Here is a 6,283-nt window from a genome sequence, read left to right as displayed (position 1 = left end):
CAAGAACTTGAAAAAATCCAAAGAAAATCAGCTCGATTTGTTCTGGGTGATTTCCAACAAAAGAGTAGTGTTACAAAAATGTTGCAAAGTTTTGGCTAGGAGGACCTGGGAGAAAGGAGATGAGCTGCTCGACTAAGTCATCTATCAGTGGAGAGATGGCGTGGAGTGACATTAGTAAATGAATAAGTTTGATTGGCGTCTTCAAAAGTAGGGAAGATCACAATATGAAGATAAAGTTGGAATTCAGGAGGACAAATTGGGGCAAACATTCGTTTATAGGTAGGGGAGTTAGGGATTGGAATAACTTACCAATTTTTTTGCAATCATTTAAGAACAGGCTAGGAAAACAACAGATAGGGAATCTGCCACCTGGGCAACTGCCCTAAATGCAGTTCGGTAGTGACTGATTGGTTGATTGATTGTATATATCGATTTTCAATAAGTTCTGTTCAGCCATTTTTTCATGTTGCGTAAACAGACAGACTGAGATGATGGAAAATTAAAAATTGCCTTTCTTTCTTAGCGTGGACATGTCCGATAGAGAAATACAATTCTTCTATAATTCTGAACAATGTACAGACAAAACACTTTGTTTTATATATATACAGACGTAGTACATTTTGTGATATATTGACATGATTATAAATATACTTCATACAGTTTTGGATTAGTCTTAAAAATTTATCAGACTTGTTTGAAACGTACATTTACAGTATTAATGGTCATTCATCACCAACTTCATTCGCAAGAATTGTTTTTACAGACTGCTTTGTAAATATACTGTAATGTTAAATAATAAGAATGGTAGGTTATGTGAACAAACTCCAGCAAGGCCATTAGATACTACTTCTTCAAATCACTAATAGCATGTCTACTGGGATAAAATAAACCCACTGTCAAAATTACCATCAACCCACGTTTTGCTAACATTGCTTCATCATAAGTAATATCTGGATCATTGGAATACATGCAATGTGTTGTATAGGGACACTATCGGTACTTTCAATAGAAAATCAGTCCACTTTAACGTCATGCATTTTACCTGGGAATTATGTTGAGCCAATTTTCTGTTCTTTATACCTAGCTTTTTTTCTTTAAACTTTGTACTGAAATTAAATCATTCTTTTCTGTAGGTATGACTTTAAACATATTTTTCTTCTTACAGTACCAGTAGTAATAATATTCACCCAATCAGAGACTGTGTAATCCTTATTTCTGTATATGAGAATAAGAGATTCCATGAATTAAAAGAAGAATACCAGTGTGTACTATGTGGAGAGAGTTGTGGGAAATACACCATATAACAATATATGCAGAGAGAACAAAATCTCTTACAGACTATAGCTAAGATTAAACTGATGTTCTTTATTTCTGTACATTAATGCTCCACTTGAGTGCATTTCTCTTGTTAATAATAATAATAATAATAATAATAATAATAATAATAATAATATAAACATTTTCAACAACCTGAAAATAAGATATTCATGCAGTTACTGTAGTGCGATGTCCACTGAGGGGTGATTCTGCTAGGTTATGCTCATGTTGTGAATACATGAATATTCAGTTGTGTAATGTATACAAACTAGAACCAGGATCTGAGGGAGAGTCAGTAGTACTCAGAAAAACAGAGACTGGTGATGGTGGTGGTGATTATAAGTTTTAAGTGGAAGTGCAACTAGTAGAGTTCATGCTACAGTTTCAAGTAATACATGGCGAGGAACACATAGTAGGATAAACACAACAGGTCAGTGTGTGAAGAGAGAGCAACAGACAAGGAAAATCTCCATATACTGTGATTTTCAGAAAAATAAAAGATAGGCTCTCTGCTCATCAATCCCTGCTTTCCTGCATCCATTTTGTCTCAGTGCCAAACAGAAAGACAAGAAAAGGAAGAAACAAAAATATAAAGATGAATACAGGTAAGAAAAGACTAGGAACAAAGAAGGAAAAGAAGGATCAGAATCCTAACAGGTCGGTCTAAGTAATGTCTCTAAGGTCTTCATCTGACTTCATTCTTATCCTACACTTTTTCTACTTTCATGGAAAGTAGATATAATAGATCAAGAAGGCCCCTCAATGAAGTCTGGCCTCCTAATGAAGCTGGGAAGCAGAAAATGCTCGCTGGGGACTGAGATAAAATGGATGTACAAGAACTATGACTGATATTTTTGAAGATGTGGAGATTGTCCTTGTTTGCACTGTCTGTTGTCTCTTGCTTTCTCTTTCCATGTTGACCTGTAATTGTATTTATCCTAGTGATGGGCAATTCTCTCACTCAAAACTCTCGACACTGATGTCACAGATCTCGAGACTACCAAGACCGATTCTCTTGTGCTGCAATCTATGCAAGGTCCTAGTAACTACAAGTGTAAGCTTAACAGTATATCATCAACAGCTATTGCGTGAAATAACGTTCTCGTATGGAAACGTGTGTGCCAATAAATTTCGTTAAAAGCCTGGAAAAATTACTGCATGTTCAACTATGAGCCCCTTCACACCATTAACAAAAGTGAAACAGAATGTCAGAATCTTAAACAGTTCACGAGTTATTTGAGGTGGATATCTTAGCTGAATACCCCTGTATAACTTGTTAACAACTGTAGAGAGGACGTACACTAGAGGTGGGGACGGAGCGAGTAATACCGATGAGTAAGCCGGTTGTAGCGATAGAGCGCACCACCGATCCCCTCCGCTTACAACTGCAAGTACTCGCGGAGGACCAGAGCACAGTGTAGCGCACGACACATGTTTAACAAGGGGAGACCACGACATTCGGATCACGGATCATCTTCAAATTTTGTACACTTTTAGTAGTCTATTAGGACAAGATAATGTGCAAATAGTAAGGTGTGCTATTAAGGCGTTTTCAAGAAAATCGCAAGAGAATTTTTGCATCGAATGTGTACCGGTGCGTTGCGGTTACGAGCACGAGGTGGCGACGGTCGAGTGGGTAGCGTTCAAGCTCCGTAATCGCTGTATCACTGGATCGAGTCTCGCTTTTCACTTTTTGTTTTTCAACACTGGTCATATTCTTTCATATATATTGCAGGTCAGAGCGTCCAGGTGCAAAGCAGTTCCGGGTACCTTACTTGATTTCACTGTCAGGTATGAGGGATTTCACAAATCACGACAGGCATACATTTTCAGGAATACTTTATGGATTGGGCCATTTACTTGTTGATAATTATAAATGATACATTTTTTTTTAGTCCACCTCTGTCGTGGAGTGGTTAGTGTGATTGGCTGCCACCCCCAGATGCCCGGGTTTGATTCCCGGCTCTGCCAGGAAATATGAAAAGTGGTACAAGAGCAGGAACGGGGTCCACTCAGCCTCGGGAGGTCACCTGAGTAGATGGGGGTTCGATTCCCTCCTTAGCCATCCTCGAAGTGGTTTTCCGTAGATTCCCATTTCTTTCTTCTCTGGGTAAATGCCGGGATGTAGGCCCCTACCTAATGTAAGGCCACGGCCACTTCCTTCCCTATCCCTTCCAATCTTCCCATCTCTCCACAAGGCTGCTGTTCAGCATAGCAGGTGAGGTCACCTGGGCGAGGTACTGGTCATCCTACCCAGTTGTATACCCGACCCAAACTCTTGCGCTCCAGGACACCGCCCTTGAGGCGGTAGAGGTGGGATTCCTCGCTGAGTCCGAGGGAAAAACCAACCCTGGAGGGTAAATAGATTAAGAAAGAAAGAAAGAAAGAAAGATATTTTTTGTAATGATAAACATTAGTAAAGAGCCAAATAACATTGGAAATCCAATAAAAGTTCATGCAAATATACCTTTTTTCAGTATATTACCTTTGAATTGTAATGTATATGAAAGAATTTGACCAGTGCTGAAAAACAAAATGACAAGCGGGACTCGATCCAGAGAGCCAGAGGTTACAGAGCTTGAACGCTAACCACTCGACCACCACCGTTTCGCGCTCATGATCGCAACGCACTGGTACATATTCGACGCGAAGACTTCTCTTGAGATTTTCTGGAGAACGCCTTAGTAGCACACCTTACTACTTGCACATTATCTTGTCCTAATGGACTACTAAATGTGTACAAAGTTTGAAGATACTCCGTGATCCGAACTTTGTGGCCACCCCCTGTAAGAGTATTATGCCTGTATTCAGTCTGTGTTTCTTAATTTGCATCTATATTTCCTCCGCTTGTTGTGTTTTGTAGATAATGCAAAGCATAGTAGCTAATAATTGTGGCATTAGTTTGATATTTAATCCCATTTTGAGATGGTATTCATGTTTTAGAAAATTTAAGGAATTGCATACATTTTTACAGAAATTTGTACCACAAATGCCACGAAAACCATCTGATGCATGGCAGTTCTTTGAAATTACTGATGATAAAAGTAAGCAAAATGCAAATTTTGCGGCCGCATTTACGTGACGGGTAATGGCGTATCAAATTTGTGGGATTATATCAAGAGGCATCACAAGGATGAAATGAGCAGGTCGGCTTCTCCAGCAGAAAGCAACATTGCTGTATTCAGCAAAATGGTTATGTTGTGAGAAAAGGGCATTGAATTTACGTTGCCATAAAAAATAACGTATTTAAATGTGCCGCCACATTACATTCACTCGGTAGTTTACTTGGTACTACCAGGTGATGACGTCACAACAACTGCTCCGCTCCGTTCTCACCACTAACATACACCTATTTGGATACCTCGCAATTGTTGTTGACAGGGTAGCTTCTTGTGATGCAGACCGGGCTGGAAGTGTTCTCTGTGATAATTCCTCTTCAGTGATATTATGTGTTTTTTAAGTGCCAGATCATCCCAGAAGCATTTCTGCTGATGTATTTGACTTACTTTGAACAAACACCATAACGGATTGTGCTAGGATATGTGGCATCTCTTCAAAGTCCACGACTTACGTTGCATTTCAGATATCATCTTAAAGTTGTCATGTACAATTAAACACAATTGCCTAATTACTGTATGACGCAAATACTCTATAATGTTGTACGGAATTATTTACTCCATCACCAAAATATCAGTGAACACAAACACTGGTCAAATGGATACTGAATGTGGGGTCTGAAAAATGGAATGATAACGATGTGCACTTACAATAGCCGTCAGTTTCTGTACACCACCTACTCATTTGTGTACTTACCGCTGCAAACAGTGCCAGAATGTGTATCCTTTATAATTGTTACACTGTGTCAGTAATAGACCTCAGTAGAAATGAACAGCCTACTCGCTTGTTGACACATATTTACGGAATGGAGAAGGCCTATGGTTGGCTATTCGCATACTTGGCACAAACAACATTCAGCTCCATCTACCTGTAGACCTATAGGCCTACGACACACTGCTCACCACACAGTGCAGAGACAACGCTCTTGAGATCTTTCAACATTTCTCGCGAGAAACAGGTGCTTGCGCTAGTCTTGAGAAATATGGAGACCTGACTCAGACTGCCCATCACTAACTTTTCCTATTATGTGTTCCTTTTCATGTTCCTATCTTTCTATATATTACTTAATTGGCACTACATTTTATTCTCTAATGTTCTTCATTGCCTGCGTTGTTTGCTTCTCATGCAGTGTTCCTTCCCAATAAGAACTACAAAATGGAGGAATTCAATAAACTACCATGCTGCTTGAAACAGGGTGTCAGTTTCACTTTGTAGGCTTTGAATTATGTCAATTAAGGCTTTCAGGTGCAGATCAAAAAATCACTGCAATATAACCAAGTTTTCAGGTTGTTAGGCTGTGTGCTTGTTCAGGTTTTCATCCAGAACACGCCATTTTGGCTCATCAGTTGGACTGGCATTATGCTGAGATTTTTCAGTCTGCGGCCATGAAAGACGTATCTCTATGGAGAGTTTTTTATAAGTGAGAAGAGTTCTCCTTTAGCAGGATAATAATCATTTCATTCTTGGAGAAGTCTTTCTCATGAATAGTAGAGATTTTCTTTATAAGACGCGAAGCAAAGTTCTCTGCGAAACGTAAAGAATTTCACCTTATTTTCTTGTAAGTCCAAAAGCGCCTATATCATGCATGTTTTATTAAAAGTTAAAAACATCACTGATCCGTATCGACCTAATAGTTACAATGCTAAAAAGAGAAAAATGTTCCACCTTTTCAATACAATAACACTGTTGCACGAATCAATGTAGCAACATATTTAAATTATTAAGGGACCGGTTTCTAACCTCAAGAGTGCTCAAGAACCTCTACATGAACTTCTATTTTTTTTTCAAGAAAAGTGTCATAAGTGTTACAATTGTGTTGACTTCTTGCCATTTTTGTGTAGGCTGATGA

This window comes from Anabrus simplex, chromosome 8 (genome assembly GCF_040414725.1).
Source record: "Anabrus simplex isolate iqAnaSimp1 chromosome 8, ASM4041472v1, whole genome shotgun sequence".
In the NCBI taxonomy this organism is placed as follows: Eukaryota; Metazoa; Arthropoda; class Insecta; order Orthoptera; family Tettigoniidae; genus Anabrus; species Anabrus simplex.
Note: the sequence above shows the minus strand (reverse complement) of the source record.